Genomic DNA, 18,952 nt, shown 5'->3' with positions numbered 1-18,952 from the left:
TATTTTCCATATTATGCCTGTATTCAGCAACTTAGGAGTGTTTAGATTTAATTTTAAGATTTAATTTTTAATGTTGCCATTTATATCCCTCAAAGTATTTTTGCTATTTCTCATAAATATGAATTGTTAGTAATCAAGTCCTAAACATTTAAATAATAATAAACTCTGTTTATTTCTACCTTAAGCAGTTTTTCTTTCTTATAATCATTTGATAATATATATAATAACAAATTTTGTTACAACATTGTCATAGATGTACCTCAATCATATTTGCTTCCATTACTTTTAAACCCTCAATTCTTTTCCTTCTTTTCAAATAATTCCCTTTTATTTTATAAAAGTACTTTGAAATTTTAAACATCTGAAATTTTAATTATAAGCATAATTGTGTTGTTACTAGTGAACTCTGTAGGCTATATCATAATAAGCTCATAAAGACTCATTTTGTTGCACAATGGGCTAGCAAAAACTATATATGTATATGTATGTTTGAAAAATTTCATATCATCTATTGTTATTGGGTGTAGCATATGATGCAGATACATGGTGGCAAACTTGTTTGTAACATGGTTTAGATGGATAGAATTTTTGTAAGAAGGCTGCTTGTTCATCCTGGCCACCCAGAACCAAAATAATCACACAAAAACTGTTAATTAAATCACTTATTGGCCCATTAGCTCTAGCTTCTTATTGGCTAACTCTTAATTTTAATTTAACCCATCTCTCTTAATATGTGTATCACCACATGGCTGTGGCTTACCGCTTAAAGTTCTGTCCAGCTTCTGTCTCTGGCAGGGCTACATGGCTTCTCCTTGACTCTGTCTTCTTCCTCCCAGCATTCAGTTTAGTTTTCATCACTAAGTCTACTCTACCCTATCAGGTAGTGCCAGTTTCTTCATCATTCATTAACCAATCATATTCGCAGCATACAGAGGGGAATCCCATAAATCCTCCCACTTTCTATTTAAATAAAAAGGAAGCTTTTAACTTTAACACAGTAAAATTGCATATAACAAGACAGGTATCAAGCAAGAATTATAGTCATAATCTTTATTTCTACTTTATCTTTTATTACAACTAAGGAAAACTATATTATTACTATTTATTCTTCAACTTCATCAAAGACTCCAGAAGGATAAAATATTAGCTAAGTAAACAGAAAATACATTGTAAGCAACTTCCAAAACTCTAGAATTGACAGAGACATCTCACTGCCTCACCCAAAGTTCTTCTTTAACATTGGGGCACCCATTTTCAGCCTACAGGCCCATAATATGCAGCAGACTTTAACATAAACAAAAATTTAAAGATCTGTTCTGCCTTGTAATGGCAAAATCCATCAGTTGCTTTCTTCTGTGTCATGCAGAATGTCTGACAGACTCTTTCCTGTGGCAGGAACCCCGAAGGATCATCTCACCTATTGGCAAGTTCAGCAATCATTTTTCTGTGGTTTCTGCATGGTCAGTTCATACAGCATAACATCAAGTAGTCCAGGCAAGAGCAGTTTTTTGCCCAAATGTTCAGCAAACTCCATGATAAATTTTTTTTATCCCCATTTTCCTCTTGAAGTAAGTGGTGTTGCCAAGAGCAGATGTGTCTCATTGTCATGAAAAGTCCTAAGTTCTTAAAACATTTTAAATGCCATATTCTGTAGTCTTTGAAAGATATGAAAATGCCTATCCACTTGAAATACATCTCTGTACATCTAGAAAATCTAACTAACATGACTGCAAGCTTGAATACTATAGATGATTATCTATTAACCTATATTTATTAATTATATATTGCATTTTTAAAATGAGATGCACAAACACAATACCTTAATCAAGAGCAGAAATATAAATATGTCAAAATTGACCTATTTGTATCAATAGACCAAGATCCATACCAATGCAAATCTCTATAGCATATCCCATTTTAAATGTAAAGAAACATTTACAAACAATATTTGGGAATATAGGCATAGTTCTCTCCAAACTTCTTTCTACTGTATGTTGGTTGAAGTATTTTTTAAGGATGTTTGTGGTAACTTTTCGTGCTTTCTTGGTCCATCAAACCACATGAATCTGGAAGAAATCCATAGGTTCTCATTTTCTGTGGAAACAAAAGAAGAACCTCTTTTCCAAAGCAACATATTCTTAGGCTCAAATTTTGAAGTCAAGAAAACTTTAAAACATATATGTTGGTTTAGCTTAGCAGCTCATGCAATGAAATGTCTCTCTGTGCTTACCTCTTTCACAGTCAACGAATCAAAGGAAGCTCAGTAAAATATATCATACAGACTCTCTGTTTATATTTGATCTCTATGTGGCTTTTTTTACTCCTTTTAATCTATGACTGTACTCTGTCTCTTTAAAGACTTTACCTTTTTATAAAAAATAACATTTACTTCTTTTTGTAACTGTCTGTATTCTTTTTCTTCTCTCTCCCAAGCCTACATACATTTATCCAATATTGTAACCCATTTAGAGGTCTTTTCCATCTGAATTTGATTTTATTGTGAATCTGTTATCACATTCTGCCTAGGACTGCTTCTTAAAATGATAAGTGCTTCTTAAAAACTTAAGTAGCCATCTAGAGCAAATATAGCCCTGCCTCCTTGCTCTGCCCAGTCCAACATAGTAGAAGTCTATTTGCTGCCTGAGACTGCAGGGTGGGAGCCGTCCTCACCATCTCAACTCTGGTAATCAGTTGGCCCATGCTGACACCAAGTAACTTGCAGCATGCTAAGTGTGCTATCCACAAACCCCATTTGAATGCTCAGCCTCCTGAAAGAGCCAGAACTCATGGTGGCAGCCTGGTTTGGAAAGCAGCCATTTTGAAACTTTTTTTTGCTACAGCTTACTACCAGCAAGCAGAGCCTATCTGAAAAAAAAATGTGGCTAAACTTTGTTTTGTAGTGTCTAGAATTCCTTTCTAAGCCTTCTCAGGTTTTATGTGGATTTACTTAGTGCCAATTTGTTATAAGAAGTGCCAATTTGTTATAAGAAGGCTGTTTGTTTGTCCTGTCCACCCATAACAGAAATAACCACAAAAAACTGTATTAATTAAATCACTGTGTGGTCCATTAGCTCTAGCTTCTTATTGAACTACATCTTAATTGAACTTGTTTGTAACACAGTTTAGATGGGATGAATATTATCTACTTGATCAGTTTATTGACAAACAAGAGTTGTCTGAATCGAGATGAAGACCTTTGGAATTTCTGCTCATAAATTTTTTGAATTTATATAATATAGAATGAAATTCACACATATCACATTTAGTCATATTTCTGTCCAATTATATACTGACTCTTTGTAAACTTTAATAATCCATTTTACCTTAAAATATATTTTGTTTGGGTTTATAACTGTATGAATTTAATCTTTATTAAAATCATACATATAAATTAATAATATGAATAAATAAATTACAGGAATATATGTAAAAGGTTATGGATTTTTAAAAGAAACAACAGTGAAAGTGTCCATCAAATCTAAGCATCACCTGAACATTTAGCATATGTGTAGTAGACATTCTTTGTCTTGAGTTGTTCAAATTAAGATATTGATCAATGGTAAATTATTGGCATATTCTATCAATAATAGTTCTGGAAAGAGCATGGAAGATTTGTTGATTTCTTTTTTTTTCTCTTACCTTATATCAATTTGTCACCTTTCCAATTGTTCTAACATTAACATTATGAATATATGCTACTATTGTATAGAGCATAGAATTAGGAAGGCATTAATATAAAACCATTTTTTGACTTATCTGGGTGAGTGAAAAAAGTAGGATATGAATATATTTAAAGCACAGTTGACACTACTATTACAATGTGAGTAGTAGCTGTTCTGAGAAATAGAATACCTTTTGGTGAGATACTGAAGTAGGCTAAATATGAGAAGAACCTTAAGTTGTCCAGAGAACATGTCCCATAATTCTTTAATATTTTTGTTTTCCGGGTGAAAAATTCTAAAATTGAATATGATGTTTATATATTTTTATTTACAAATGTATATTGGAAAAGGAAGAACAAAAATGATTAAAAGTTATGGTGGGTAGACAAACAATGTCCTAGGCAGAGGGCAAGTGACAGACATGGGGCTTGACCCATTTTCCCATTCTTTAGAACCATTTTTAAGCTTTCTTTTTTAAATATTTATTTGACATATTTTTACTTTAAACATGTGCTTTCTTATGTATTTTAAATAAATTTCTTAAAAACAACAAAAAGGAGATGTAATTTTTTTCTATATATGTGCCATAAAATCAATATATATTTCTCCATTTTTTAGGAAGTTTGGATTTATGTGTACTACAAAACTTTCTATTTTCTGCATGCATCGTGATTTTTTCTCTTTTCTGTTGTTTCTTTTATCTGTTTTATTTTGAGTTCACTCGCAAATATTGTTCCAGACTCTGTATCTTTTATTGATTGCATGTACCATTCTAAAAGTGATTACCACAGCATTTATTCAATGTATATAGATCAAATGTGAAGAAAATCAATATTTATATTATATAATATATCTAAATATGAAGGCTTACAATATATTTGTTCTACCCACTTTAACCCTAACATGTGTCATCATGGCCAATATTTTCAGCTCTATTATTTTGAGTACACACCACCAATATGTCAGTATTATGTAGTCACAGATTTATTGGTGTACATATACATGTATACATATACATATCTCTTGAATATTTAAATCAGAGGCTCAGATTAAGTAGATTGAGAAGATTCTCACCAAATTAAATCCAACTCCAGTGTCATACTTTTTGTCTTCATTGACTGTTATTTATATTTATAATTTTTGTTCTCTTTTCCTCATCTGCTAACTGATATTTACATTTCAAAATGTTTCTTATAGTTTACCTAGCTGATGTCAAGAAAATTCCTTTGAATTTTAAGACACCAGTTTAGGGGGCACTGAGGGTTATAAATCTTCTATGTTAATTTGTAGATTTCTTTTCCTCAAATATTTTACCTTTCTGATCTTACATAAGACTATATATCTGACTTAAAAGTTTCTAAGTTTATGTCATCTTCCCTATAGGTACCAGAAAGAGTAACACATGTTATAAAACAAACACCATCCTTCTTTGTATCTAATCAGTAAATATACAAAAAACACACCTCCCTCCAGTACTTGATTAGACACTCTGAAACTGTTTTCTTTCACTCTTTCATTAAGATGCAATATTTTCCTGTTGGTTCCAATGCAAAATATGTCCTGTGTTGCATCAATGTTTTAGAAAGGCTAATAATTCTTTTAACTCATAGGAATGCAATTTATTTCAAATATGTGTATTTTATTTTTTAATTATCTGCCTCAGATTTGTGCTTACTTAGTTTTGACCTTCTACCTGTTGCCCTTGTCGTTTGGATTATTTTCTTAAACTTATCAGTGTATAAATGTTATATTTTGATCTGAGTATTACTCTGGTGTAGTGATGTGTGTGCGTGCATGTGCATGAATGCACACACATGTGCATGTATGTGTGTCTAAATGATGAAGGACACATCACTGCAGGGTGACAGGGTTTACCATGCATTTCTCTGCTGGAGGGAATGAAACCCAGCTGTTTTAGACAACAAGACTGAGGAGAGAGTGAGATTTCATACTGAGAATAATTAGGACAGCACAGATCTTGTTTAATTATTCCAATTCATTGTTCATACTTCTGCATAGCATCTACTTTTCCCTTTTCAATATTTTTTAAAATTACCCCTGGTAAGAACTAAAACCAGAGACGCTGAAATGGGAACCACAGTAAGAAAATCCAAAGGACTGCGATCACACATCTTATCAAGCTTAGAAATAGGCACAAATGTTGTGAATCAAGGATTTATGAGAGTTTAAAGTTTATTAAAAAACTTTCTGAACTCTTCAATAACAGGGCCATTTTATCCAAGTTTACTCTGTTGCCTAGTTTTGTATCCACTGATCATCTTGTGTACTAATTTTTTTCTTAAAGAAGTCAAGATATTAAATTTAATTTAGTAATAATTCTCTGCTTATTATCAGCACTACCAAGTATTATCTTGCTGGCTTGCAAATTTATATCCATGGAGTTTTTTTTTCTTCTTGCCACTCATTCTGTGATTGTACTCCCAGTAGACGTTAATAGAAGACTCTACAGAAAGGACTGGTAACCATGGTGATAGGAGAGTGCTTTCAGCAATAACTCCACTGTACAAAATAATTTATGCATAAATGTAAAATCACAGATGTTTTGAACCATATGCAAGCTATATTTAACCAGGGTACGAGTGACAAGTTACTTGGGAGTTACTAATCCAAAGGAGGTAAGCTTTAATCGGATTCTTTCTTTTCTTCATGCCCTGCTTGAATCCTTCTAGGTAAAGGGTCATTAGTGGTATAGGGAGTGGGGTGTGAATGCATATCTCTAGTGTGCGTCACTGTGTGTCAGGATCCCATGTGTGTATAAATGACATACAGAAGTACAGGTAGGGAAGTTACTATACAAAAGAGAGTGAAAAAGAGGCACAAAGCAACATAAGAAGAATCCAACAGCAACCAAGAGTCTCTGCCTATGTTCTTATATAATATCCACTTCTAAAAGTTTGCTTACAGTGGTAAGGATTTTAGACATGTCACTAATTTTCAGCTTAAAATGATAACTCAGGTATTTATTTTAATATTTAAGCTATAAATTAAATAATATTTAAGCAATAAATCAGTGCCTTCAGCTAACAGGAATAGCTGTAGGCCAGTAATGTGTATAGCACCATGAAAGAACTTATCTTCATAGTAATCATTTGAAAGGTTAAATTGCATTTAATATAATCTAGTTACAAATGCAAGGAATTATTTAATTCATGTGTGAAATGTTTGTGTCTAAAGTCTCTTTCTCTTAATCTAAAGGAATAAATCCTTAGCTACTCCGCGTCTTCACAATATACTGTGAACTTTTACCAGAGTTGGCCCCACAAATTGCATTTGTAGTTCTAAGACATGAATAACTTTCTAAATTCATCTTTCCACTTGTAAAAATAACTGCTGCTTTTAGAATTGGTTTTCTAAAAGAGGGACTTGCAGAAATCACAAAATTAATGCAATACTTTGTGTGATGGGGCTATTTTTAGTGCCACTGGACTTTTGGAATTCAGAGGCAAAGGAAAGAAATGGGAAATGGAAATGAAACAATTTGCATTGCAAAACTTCTCCTTTACCATGAAGTCTTCTGTCTATGGTTCCCCTGTCTTCTTCACTCCCATGTTCGTTATCTCTCAGCAAAATGTTGCTTCTGCCTCTCTTTGATTAAGGTCTTCCTGGACCTTTACCTTGACCCTACCTCCTGCTTACTGCTTTTTTTTATTGCTTCCTCACTCTCATTTTAATATAAATTGCTTCGTTGGTAATTAAGTACATTTCCGCAGATCCAAGAGAATCTCCTGTTAGGCAATTGTGTGCTCCCTCTTGATGCCCCCTTTCTTAAACACTAATGTGCAATTAAATGTTAACAAGGAGCCTCCATATTATCCCAGCTTAAATTTAATAGGAAGGGACTAGAACACAGTTCAAGAAGGCAACTGCCTTACCAGCTTTGCTGGACTATTGGTAGGGCACTCTCAATTTTGAAAAAAACAGAGAAGTTCTTTTACAATAAAGTGACTAGGTGGCTCCAGAGATAATTGCCTACAACAATAACAGGTGCTGGGTTCTCAGTAAGTCACAACAGGAGGTCAGTCAGGGCTATATTGTGAAACCTTGTTTCATGCACGCGTGCACGTGCGCGCGCACGCGCGCGCACACACACACACACACACACACACATCAGAACAACAAAGAAAAAAGTTTGAAAAGAGGAAAAAGAAAAAAATCCACATATTTCAAATTCTACTGTAAGTGGAAAATATTTTGCCTAATGTCCATTATTCCTGAGATTCAGTTAAGTTTTCTTGCATATTTCTGTGCCATGATTTAAAAAAGAAAAGTGATTGAAAATATTTGGCAACAATTGTAGCTTATTTACTTATCTTCAATTTTCAACTCCTTCAGAAATATGTGTGCCTGTTAATGCTGTTCTTAGCACTGATTGTAGGAACAAGAACATGATGTCTTCATTACAGTCCACTGTGCATACGACATAACCAAAACGCAGGTACGCATATGAAGCTTCCATTGGGCTAGGATGGGATGACATGCTTCTTCCTTCAGTTGGGAGACTTTACCTCCTCTTTTAAGTATAGTCATGGATTTTTGCTTAGTGTCTGGGACATGGCAATTATTGGTAACTGTCTAAGATTGCTATCACATGTCATTTCAGTGAGCAAAGCACACCCTTGTTGCTCCGAATGGCTAAAGAACCATATTAGTTTGTCTCAGATCTATGATGTTTCAAGCAAATATACCATTAAGCTATTACTTTAGACTCAGAAAATTTAGAATGTTAGTTAAATATACTTCATCTGTTTCTAGTTGTTTCTCTTCCAGAAAACTTTTCTATTGGCATGCAATTACTTCTGTTTCCATTTATCTTCATTACCAGCAACAGGTAGTCAATCTGCCTCTCTATATGCCCTTATAAAAACATAAATCATAGATCATTGCAAAACATATTAAAATAGCATTAAAAAGACCTGACTTTTATTAATGTTCTATTTCTCTATTTATCTATCTATCCATGAACAACTTTCCATCTCTTTATCACCTATATGTATCTCAATAAGTGTATATTTGTGTTTCAGTATATGCGTATATTGTGTTTATATCATATATTAATCTCTTATCTATGTAATAGGTATATAGAAACCTATATACACACACACATATTTACTTTATATGTCAAACATTTTTAGATCAATAATAATACTTCACAAAAAATCATTGAATTATAGGTACTACGTCTCTTTATGTGTATGCTGTGTGTATGTTTGGATGTGTGCATGGATGTCTTACTTTTACTAATACTCATTTTAAGAATACTCAATGTTTAATCATTACCAAAATTGTGTGAGTCTACTCTTATTGGGAATAAAATAGTGATTATTTGAAGCCCATGTGTTTCCGATCTAATTATTCAGGTAATATCTATCTTTAGAATGTTGAGCTGTATGACACCCACTTGCCTTGGCCTCTCAATACCATCTGTAGACATCTGGGCCATCTGTAAGGCTACACATCATTTCCGTTTAGCCATTGTCTTTTCCGACCAGCAAGTCCCAATTTGTGCAGAGAAGCAAGGCTTGTAAAGTGGCAGTGACATTCTTGCTCAGTCTAGTCCCTTGTGGCCAACGAAGAGAAAGAATTGAAGAGTACAATGGGTCTTTATATTCTGATCCCCTTGGGACATCACTCCAGTTCTGGAGCTGAATATTTCTATTTACTTTCTCTGTACAGTAAATTCCTTCTGTGTAGAGCAAATTTTTTTACAAATAAAACTAATGCTGTTTTTTTTTATACTACTAGCTCTCCATAGCCTCTAAGATAGCATTGAATATTATAATAAAATAAAATTCTACATTGCAGGGAAGATCTCTTGATTAAAGAGGCCATTATGGGGCTAGCAAGAAACCTCATACTAGAAAAATTCCTAGGAATCCACAAGGATGACCCTGGCTAAGACCATAAATGTAAATGAAGAGGGTGCCTGAAATGGCTTTGCCCTGTAGTCATATTGATGACTGTCTTAAATGTCCTCATAGAACCTACATCCAGCAAATGATGGAAGCAGATGTAGAGATCCACAGCGGAGCACTTAACTGAGTTCCCATAGTCCAATCGAAGAGTGGGAGGACTGAGAATACGAGCAAAGAGATCAAGACCATGTTGGGAATACCCATTGAAATAGTTTATGTCTACTAACTCCAGCCTGACAGCAATGGAACTAGCATACAGCCAAACTAGGCCCTATGAATGTTGGTAACAGTTGTTACCAACTGGGGCACACTGTGGGGCTACTGACAGTGAGGCCAGGATTTATCTCTACTGCTTGTTTTGACTTTTTGGGACTCATTCTCTCTGGAGGGATACTTTGCTCATCCTAGACATAGTGGAGGAGGGCCTTAGTCCTGCTAGACTTTGTTGACTCCCATATTAAGCCTTACCCTGCCTAAGGAGTGGATGGGTGGTGGAATGGCAGTGGAATGGAGGAAGAGGTGGAGGGAGCTGGAAGAGTGGAGGGAGTAGGGACTGGATTTGGCATCTAAAATGAGAAAAGATAGTTTTTTTTTTAAAAAAATAAATTTTAAAAAATTCTAGCACTTATAGACTGGGGTCCCAAAAAGCCAGAACATCCCATAAAAACAAGTCCCAGTGACTTTATCAATGGCTTCTCAGTCAGCCCCCATTGTCAGCCACAATCAGAGAGTCCTGGATGCAGCGGGGGAGGGCCTTGGACTTCCCACAGGGCAAGTTCCCTGCCCTCTCTTAAGCAGGGAGGGAGAGAGAGGGGTTGCTGTGGGAGAGCAGGAGGGCATTGGGAGGAGGGAAGGAAGTGTAAATATTTGAATGGATAGATTAAAAAATGACATATGTAGCACATCTCAAAGCAAAAAAAAATTTCTAGCACTTTAGATTGACATATAAAGCATCTGTAGGCTGTGACACAGTTTTCTATCGACTAGCGTCTATCCACTAGCGTCTCTCTCTCTCTCTCTCTTTTTTTTTTTTTTTGGTTTTTTCGAGACAGGGTTTCTCTGCAGCTTTAGAGCCTGTCCTGGAACTAGCTCTTGTAGACCAGGCTGGTCTCGAACTCACAGAGATCCGCCTTCCTCTGCCTCCCGAGTGCTGGGATTAAAGGCGTGCGCCACCACCGCCCGGCTCCACTAGCGTCTCTTAAAAGTCTATGCAGACTCCACAGAAACACACAGCCATGTTCCCACTTTGGTTGAAAGTTTTCTTTCTTTGCTGGAACATAGAATATGATTTATGAGACTTGTGGAATAAATGACGCTGCTTGTAAAGAATCAGATTGTGCTGCAATTGTATAAACATCTCAACTGTTTTTATTTGCGTATTTATATTTTTTGCAATTCCATGAAGGGAAAAGATAATGGGGATTCATATCATTGGATTCATGTTATATGTTATCACCTTAACAAGAGGTATTTTGGTAGTGCTATGATAGAATGATGTAGAAGGAACTAGGTCAAAATGCAAAGCCTTCATTTAAATAATATAATGATACAGCAATCCTAACTTTTCCTATTTCCTCAATCTCTATAGAAATTAGGGAGTAATGTAAAATTCCCTTATTTTTCTGCCTATCTCAATGATATGCAATTTGCAAATCTATTTTAAAATGTTGTGTATGTATGTTTACTGTAAACGATAAATTGAGAGCCTGGAAGTATGCATTGGTTTTGAAGAATGCAAGCTGCTCTTGTGGAAGAGCTATTCTTAATTCCTCATAACACCTGTAGCCCCTGAACCAAGTGATCCTCTGCTCTCCTCTGCCCTCCACTAACACTGCACTTATATGTGTAAACACACACACATAATTAAAAATGAAAATAAAATCTTAAAAAGGAATACTTACCTTTAAAACGTATTCTCAGAGATTTTAATATAACAACAAAGAAGAATATCTGTTTCTAAAATGCTGAAAATATTAGTAAAGCATTTAATTATGAATTTATTTGCAATCTAGATCTGAGGAACAAGATCTTATGACAGTCTAGATAGACTTTAATCATTTTTATTGTCTATTATTAGTCTCTTTTCCCCAGAATAATTATATGAGAAAAAAACATTAACAGAGTTTCAGAACTTCCCTTGAACAGAAGAACTTACATTATCATTAATACATAAAAATGAGATAGAATTATTTATAAAAGACTTTTAAATAAGAATAAATAGTATTTTTGGCAACTAGCTATATTTGTTTAGTGGTTGAACTACATAATGATTATTAAGTTATAGCTAATTTTTTTAGAGATTGAAACACTTACTTGAGTGATCCAATACATTTGCTAGACTCTATTATTTATAAATGTATAATCCCAGAATTTTATCTTACTTGGTTTTTCTTTAAAAAAAGAAAATTATAGACCTTCACCAGTTTGTATTCAGAATATTTCTTATGCCCTTTGATCCTTAAGTGTTTGTTTTTTTTTTAATAGTTTCTGTGATAAACAGTTTTAGTTTCCTCTTCTCGATCTTAGATTCTTGACTCTTTCTATTTTCTGGCATGTCTGTCCTTTCTAGTTGTTGCTATCTTCTTGTTTGAGTCTTTGCTGCTTAAGTCATTGACTGGATTAATACATTGTCTTTGATTCTCTAAAAATAGAAATAAAAAATAAATGAACCATGTGTGTCTATTCGTGTGCTGTGTTTGTGTGTGTGTGTGTGTGTGTGTGTGTGTGTGTGTGCCTGAGTCTATTGATTTTTTGTTTTTTTTTTCTTCTGCCCTGTTCCCAAACCATGTAGGGTACAAATTTATACTATCGTTGGGTTTTCCTTTACACTAAGTATCAGAAATGGAACTAGGATCAGCAATGTGTACGTATAGTTGTTAATCTTACATTTGAAAGTGTCATAGTACATAGTTCAGGTAATTCAAAATGTCTCCTTGCCATTACCCATTACACAGGACTCACAAATATGTTTCTGTAGAGACTTGCTACATGAGGAAGACTGGTTCAGGAGGCACAATGGACTGATATGTAGCATGGAGAATGTTATGGAATCTTGCAACCTAATTTTTTAATAACAATTGTATTAGGATTTAGTAATTGTAATTAAATAACCGCATTCACCATGCATTGTGAGAACTCAATCATATTACTCTTCATTTCATTTGCTATCATGTGCCTGATTCTCTCTTTGTACACATCAAGAAGAACATTTCTAACTTGATTCAGACAAGGACGACATTCTCTTGTTAATTTTTTTCTCCATGTTTGGGAAAATTACTGGGTGGTATTAAACTTTGTAAATATATGTGAGAATCTCTTGGTTTGCCTGACAAGGTCTTCGAAAGGGCTTGAGCAAAGCATTGATGTGTTTTCAGTTTATTCCTCTATAAGAATGTTTATGTTTGCAAAAGCAGCCATCAGAGTCAGAGACAGTCCCTGCTGTTCTTGTTAAAGTCCCACAGAAGACTAAGGTACTCAGCTGTCACAAACATGCAGAGTGCTTAGGTTAGTCCTGAGAAGGGTCCTTGATGGCCAGTTCAGTCTTTGTAAGCCCCTATAAGCCCAGGTTAGTTGTTTCTGTGGATTTTCTTGTTTTGTCCTTGATCCCTCTGACTCCTATACCCATTCCTTCTTCTTTTCAAAATGATTTTTCAAGCTTTGCCTAATGTTTGGTTGTGGGTCTCTGCATCTGTTTCCATCAACTGTTAGATGAAGTCTCACTGATGACAGTTGGGGTAGGCACCAATCTATGACAATAGCATAATAACATTAGGAATAATTTCATTGACCTTTATTTTGGCAGTTATACTTGGTTCCATTCTAGGTCTCTGAGGTACCTTGCCTCTGGGTCCTCTCCTTCAGAAGCGAACTTCCTCTCAGAGCTTGGGTCTCCAGCTCAGTCAATCATTAGATGGTCACTCCAACAATTTCTGTTCCATCTTGACCCAAGCACATCTTGTAGGCAGGACAAATTGTACGTCAGGACCTATTCTTCCTTCTGGTTTGCCTCATCCAGCCATAATAGATGAGGTAGACCTTAGACTCACTGCAAATTATCATTTTCCTGGTTGATTTCCAAGGGAGGCCAGCTTGTATCTAAAGAGAAACAGGAGGAAGAGTGAATGGAGGAAGAAGAAGGAAAGTGAGGGGGTGAGGAATTGGAAGGAGAAGAAGGGAAACTTTGGTTGAGATGTAAAAACAACAAAAAAATCCAGGAAAAGGAATATTTATGTTCATTTATATTCAGTTAACTCAGAAAACTCCATAAAGAAGAGTAATGCCCAGTAACCCACCAACCATTCTGAGACAACACTACATTCTGGATCCAGTCTCTTCGCAAGCATGCTATGTGTTCTCTTGTGTTTCTCATTGTTCCAGTTTATTTAAAAAAAAGGCCCTGCAAGTGAGACAGAGGCTATCTATCCACATTTTAAAAGAAAAACAACCAAAGCCATGTACTGAACTTAGACTCTGCAACTTTGCCTTTCCCACATACTGTTTTCAAGAAATATAAAACCAGAATTTTCCTGTGTTTAGACATTAAAATCTGGCTTCCTAATAGAAATGATAACAAAAGTTGCGGTATTTTGGAAAGTTTTATTTTGTTCCTTAATCCATCTTTCTATGAGTCTAAAAGGGAGTTTCCAAAATAGCACAGCTGCTGAATCAGATGTAAGAAATTGCTTTGGACATTTTCTCAGCACTGTCTCTCAGGAGGAACTGGGAGTGTGACCCGAGCTCTGCCCAGATGTCAGGCCTCCAGACGAGGCAGCACTGACAGGTATGGCACATTTAATCTAGCGATGTGGTGGAGAACCTTTTGAGAAATAATGGATCCTTCCATGCATGAAATTTTATTTTCATTTTTAATTTTATTTACATTTTAGTCAGCAAGGAAGAAAATTATCTTTCAAGAAGGGAAGTTGCAAGAGGACAAAGAAACACAAATATTCTAGTAGATCAGTAAAAGTTGCAATCTTTTTTCTAGCTAATAGGAGCTACAGAAAAAGAGAACAGCAGGCACATTGTCCCAGTAAAATTTATTCTTATTCATTACAATTTAAAAGATGTAGAGTTACTCAGGAAGTCTTACTTAAAGATAACACTGGATGAGGTCTGGAAAGGAGTTTGAAGAAGAGTGCTGTGTATATTCTATCTGTCTTAAAGCAGTTAATATAACTATGAAAATGAAATTTCAGTTTAGTGGTTTGTATTCAGAAATAACTGTCTATGACAACAGAAACCAAACTGATGGTTGAATAATTTAAAATATGATTTCTGTATATTTCCATCTCTGTTGAGAGTTGAAGTCCTCATTAGCACTAACCTGGTGTTTTAAGAGCTGTCTAATTAGTCTCTTTCCATCTACTGCTTCTTGTGTTACAAATCTACCTTGCACATTATTTGCCAAATGGACCATCCAAAGAACATTTGGAATCATACCAGTTTTCTGCTTTGAGCTCTTCACTGTGTGTACACCATCACTAGAGTGAAGTCTAAGTTTCCTTTACCTTCATGCCACTGTGCTGGGACTCATGCCATACTTTCCTTTCCAACCTGCCATCCTCAGCAGCAGGAGAAGAAGGCTCAGCACTATGTGCCTATGTAATCAGTGTGGATTCTTCACCAGCCACCTTAGCTCCTGATCACACTCTCTTCTACATCTCCTCCGTGTTCTATGCCTCCGAAACGAACTCTGACCTTTCCAACACTCTCCCTCTGTGTACTTGTTTCTTTCCAACTTGTTCTTCTATGGATTTTCTATTCTTCGTGGGAGACCCTAGACTCTCTGTCCTTGGGGTTTACATTAAATTTACACTAAAATTAACATTTGTGTTTAAGAATTATTCTTTTAAAATAATGTAAATCTGTAGGGGAAAAGAGAGTGTTATTATTTTTTCAGTTTGGAAATTTTCACTTAATATATGATGAATGTTCAACTTAAATTTCTGTAATCAAAATGACATAAGATGTCTCTAAGAGTGGTGTTTGTTTGGTTTTGAAGCATGGTCTCACTATGAAGCTCTGATTGCCCTAGAGCCCAGGACTAGGCTGGCCAGGAACTTAAAAAAGACCCACATCTCTGCCTCCAGAGTGCAGGAATAAAGATGTTCATAACCATGCCTGGCTTGCTCTCAGGTTTTAAGTGATGAATTTTGAGCAATATTGTTTGAGGATAAAGAATGTTAGAAAATATGGAACAAAATTGCATGGTTAAAAATAGCTGATATTCTCTGCTGTCTCTTCACGAAGGCTCAAAGTTTGCAAGCTTGCCTATGTATGGTTTCTTCCATATCTAGAATGAAGAAAAGTGTTTCTAAAACTAGAAACGGCAACAAAAGACTTACCAAGGCTAAAACTACTAAGGTCTTAGGGCTGAAAAACAGTAAGAGCTCTCATCTCTAAGAGTACCTTCCTGTCCTTTCTCCTTTTGTGACCCACAAAACAATTTTGGATTGATCATTGCTGTCCTACCACAGAAAGATTTTTTTCTCAAATGTTTTGTGAGTAGAGGCATGAGTGATGTTAGTAGACCAAACAGGAACAAAGTTCATCTCAATATAAAGGAATTAATGTTCTTCTCCAGATATTGTTTTCAGCATATCTTTGGAATCTTCGGCTCTTTGGATTAGAAAGAAAAGCATCACTTAAACTCAGTTTGATGGATAAAGATTCAGCTATTCTGCACATTTACTTTATGTCTCATGTTGAAGATTTGGTGGGAGACTATGCTATATCTGAGCTAATGGAATTTTTCTCCATACAAGTGTTCTATTTAGCGTTCATGGTACTGAGTAAAATGACATAAAGGATAGCCGAGGGAAAGGGTATTTTAGAAAATACTAGAAGGCAAACAGATTGTACTGATTGTTCAGAAGAATGACAGTAAGACTAATGGGTGAATCTCATTCTGTTTGGCTGGCAATTTATAGAAGTATAGGATTGTCAAGCTGATCCTAACTTTCAACTGTCTAAAACAAAAAAGAAGAATTTTGCTATGATGAGTGCTTAGATATGTGGTATGATTTAAGGTCTAGAATTTAAGTACCTTGAAAAATTTCTGCCTGAAACAGATGAAACACTAACTCAATATGAGATTTTGGCTTATCACATTGAAAGTAATTTTCCAAACACTTTGTAAAATGACTTGGTATATTTTGGCTGCACATTAAGACAAAAGAATTGCTTTGGAACAAAAATGTGGTTTGGGTAAAAATCAGAATATCCTACTGAGATTTCAATGGATAATTTTCTTCCTGGGCTGATAACCCTTTGAAAGAGGGATCATGAATCATTAAGGCAAATGTGAATCCGATAGTCTGGGTAACAGGGAATCCATATGGCTGGGAGGCCTTTGGATGTTCTTTGTAGCTATGTTTGCCAGGAGCCAAAAGCCAGCTATGAGCCAAATACTGCGAATGGATCCTGTGATAAGATTTCCAGAGAGCCAATGCCCAGTACCCAGTGTTTCTGTCTCTGTCTCTGTCTCTGTCTGTCTGTGTCTGAGCCTCTCTCTCTCTCTCTCTCTCTCTCTCTCTCTCTCTCTCTCTCTCTCTCTCTCTCTCTCTCTCTCTCTCTGTCTCTCTCTCTCTCTCTCTCAGACATGTGTCAAACCAAACAAGAAAGGAAACAGGCAAGTAAAAAGTAAATAGTTCTAAAACAACTGTATAAATGGAAGTTCTATGCATATAATGTTACATGTATACAAATGTATACATGTCTGTGTTTACAACAGCTGTTTCTTTTTATTGAACATGTAACAAATCCAAAACACTCATTTAAGAGAAGAAAGAAGTGGAATAAATTTGAGTTGATGCTTGGGAGCTTCAAATTTATTATCTGCTCACTCTGTACATCTGTCATTCCCAAATTCCACATGACTTTCAGTGTGAGGCAAAAAACCTAAAACAAACAAACAAACAAACAAAAAACCCACATAGATTATTCAATACAATTATGTACCTTGTCCTAGGATTTGATTTAATGGTTCTTAAATGAAGGCTCTGAGATCATTACTTTAAAACATACATTAGAAATTACTGATTTTCTCATATCACATTATAGTATAAAGGCAGGTATCATGTTATGGAGAGGAGATATGAAAGGTTATGATTGTATTATTATTATTCAAATAATCTTAATAATATACCATGTTGGGTTATTATAGTTTTCCTAACAAAATACAGTCACTTAAATTATTTCATAAAAAGGTAATCTTTTCATGTTTCCCAGGGATAGAAGTTTGAAGTGAAGCCTTTCTGTTTGTCCCATAGACGGACAGCTGTTTGTTTGTTTGTTTGTTTGTTTTTTGTTTTTTTCTGTGCCTGCAGGAGCTCTTCAGTCTGTGCATGTCAAGTGCCTAATCTCTACTTATGAAGAATCTGCCATTGTGGGTTAGGGATCACTGTAATTACCGCATTTTAATTTACTTTGTATGATCTTGCCACTAAGAGCATTTATGTTTTTTGAAGTATAGTAAGGTAGGACTTTAATAAGTGTTCTTAGAGGCAGTGGTCATGATTTATGCTGTATAATTTGCACTGAAGCAACTTTGTTTGTTTTTCTGAAGAGAGCATTAGCTATAGTAGTTAACATTGCTTGGAAAGTGAAAAACATTAGTGCAGAAATCAGACTTCATTAAAAGTTGAAAATTTTCAGTTCCACCATTATATTGAGAATATTTTTTACCCTAAATACCAGAAAACTAATGTCAATATGATGTCTTTATTCCTTTCTGTTAAATTGTTATCCATTTTATAAGAAAAAATATCTTTTTATATTATCTTTTGCTTAAAATTAATATTAGTTAATACAAAAGCATAAAGCTCAGAGTATATGACTAAAAATAAACAACTTAGGGCCAGGAAGATGGTGCTATGAGGAAAGGACTCATAAATCAAGTCTGATCACGTTCACGGATCCCTGGAACCCAAGTTAGTGAGGAAGGAGAACATGACTCCACAGAGTTGTTCTCTGACCTTTCATGTGCACGGTGACACAGATCTAAGCATGCGTGAATACAAGCACACACAAAGAGACAGACATAGACACACAGATACACACACACATACAAAACAGCCATTTACATATACACAATACAAATAAATACCTTTAAAATGAAATTAAAAGAATAAATAATTTATTGCTGTATTGTAAATTAGGACTACCCAGTTTTACACATACAGACATGTTCTCATATAATTTATCAAGCTGATGAACAGCAGAATAATTCTAGCAGTTGTTTCAAAATCACAAATGCTTAACAGGGAAATTCATGTAGCCCTGTTGAAAGATTATTTTGTGTCAAAGATTGCTATCCTGCATACCGTGTATACATGCCGGCTCATTCCATCACGC

This window comes from Arvicola amphibius, chromosome 5 (genome assembly GCF_903992535.2).
Source record: "Arvicola amphibius chromosome 5, mArvAmp1.2, whole genome shotgun sequence".
Classification (NCBI taxonomy): Eukaryota; Metazoa; Chordata; class Mammalia; order Rodentia; family Cricetidae; genus Arvicola; species Arvicola amphibius.
The sequence above is the reverse complement of the archived record's forward strand: the minus strand, read 5'-3'. Positions refer to the sequence as shown.